Genomic DNA, 1,891 nt, shown 5'->3' with positions numbered 1-1,891 from the left:
TATATATATATATATATATATATATATATATATATATATATATATATATATATATATATATATATACTGTAATCTGGCGACATGAATTACCAAGAATTTTTTATTTCTGATGACTTTGAGAGAATATATGAAGAAGCTTTAGAAGGTGAAAGATTGTTAGAATTAACAGAAGCTCTGCTTCTGGTAGACCTGAATGCGCAGTTTAAGAGAAGGAGAAGTCGTCTAGTAACATATCAAAGCAGACAAAGACAAATGCCTTGGTTTGGAAGGAAGACAAGAACATTATTATGGACTATAATGATATTCCAAAGGAATCTGTTGTAAGTCTGTATATTCTGAAAGGGGCTGATCTTAGGTTAAAGTATTAAGGAAATGAAAAACTTCAAGCATAGATAAAAGGATCAAAACTTGGAAACTGGTAGAGGCGTAGGTAAGGGAAATCAGAAATAAAGTGTAAAGAGCCAGAGAAGAGAAATGTGTAAAAGGAACTTCAGAATCGCCTGAAGAGATGCAGGGTGTTGTAAAAGAGATTGTGATACCATCAGCTGCATAAGTGTGTGGGAGGACTACATGAAAGAGAGACATGGTGGAAACTAGTGGTTTAAACAGCTGTAAAGGAAAAGAATATAGCCAGAGGAAGCTGCGAAGAAGATTAAACTACCAATCTAGTGATGAATATAGACGATAAAGATAAAAACAAGAAGAATGGTAGTGGTTGCAAATGGAAAATACGGGAGAGAATTGAATGAAATGATGAGAATACTAGAGATAGAAAAGTATATAGAATGGCTGACACGATAAGAAAAGACAGGCAAAATGTAGAAAAAATAGGTATGAGTAAGAATGAAGATGGAAATCCTATTTTTCATAACTCTTAAACTTTGAGAATGATCGTAAACTTGAAAATGTTCATTAAATCTAAAACCATAAGCAAACATCAGAGGAAGTGAAGTCGTGAACTCTATTAAGAAAGGAAAAGTGAATAAAAGCTGTAGGAAAATCTGGAGCAAAGATAAATATGATTAAGGCATTGCAAAAATCAATGCAAAGAGAGAGTGCAAACAATATTGGAAAGATCTGAGAGTAGAGGAAATCCAAAAAATCTGAGAAGATAGTTGGATGTTTGATTTTTATAAAAAAAAAAATAAAAAAAAAAACAAGACTTGCTATACTTTAAAGACCACAGAGGAGTAAGACTTTTGCATCCTGTATACAAGATACTAGAAAGAATATTAGAAGGAAGGTTGAGAGAGTAGAAAGTTATAAAAGAGCAGTAGTTTGAACTAGTAAAGGAAAGAGGACAGGGGATGTTATCTCTATAATAAGCCAAGTCCAAGAGAAGTATCTAGAAGGAAAACAGGATTTTGGATGGGCATGTGACAGAGTAACAAGAGGTTTAGTCTCTTAGTGTCTGAGAAGAAAAGAGTATCGGAGAACTTGGTTAGGTGAGAGGATGATATACTGGGGAACAAGAACCATCGGAAATACAAAATATAAGGAGAGTGAGGCATTCCCTAAGGAGGTCAGCTTCCTTTAAATATCTGGTCTGAGTCCATTCCTGATCCTCGTCGTTACAGACACTTTATTATCAGAATTATGAATCAACGAAGAATTGTCGGAATTTATGTTTGCTGGTGATTTAATCATTATGGCTAACAGAAGAAAAACTCCATAAAAAAAAAAAAATCTTAGCATGGATAGGAGCCTTAGTAAAGAAATGATTGATGATGGCTGTTGGAAAGACAAATCTAATTAATAGTAATTTCTAGGGTGGGAAGTGGAAAATGGTCCAGTGTTAAACAAAAATCCTTTTAACTACTTTGGATCTACAATAAGAGATGAGGAAGGTACTGGAAAAGCTGTGACCCACACAGTGAAAAAAGAAGGGGTA

The sequence above is a fragment of the Palaemon carinicauda genome, chromosome 13, assembly GCF_036898095.1.
Source record: "Palaemon carinicauda isolate YSFRI2023 chromosome 13, ASM3689809v2, whole genome shotgun sequence".
Classification (NCBI taxonomy): domain Eukaryota; kingdom Metazoa; phylum Arthropoda; class Malacostraca; order Decapoda; family Palaemonidae; genus Palaemon; species Palaemon carinicauda.
Note: the sequence above shows the minus strand (reverse complement) of the source record.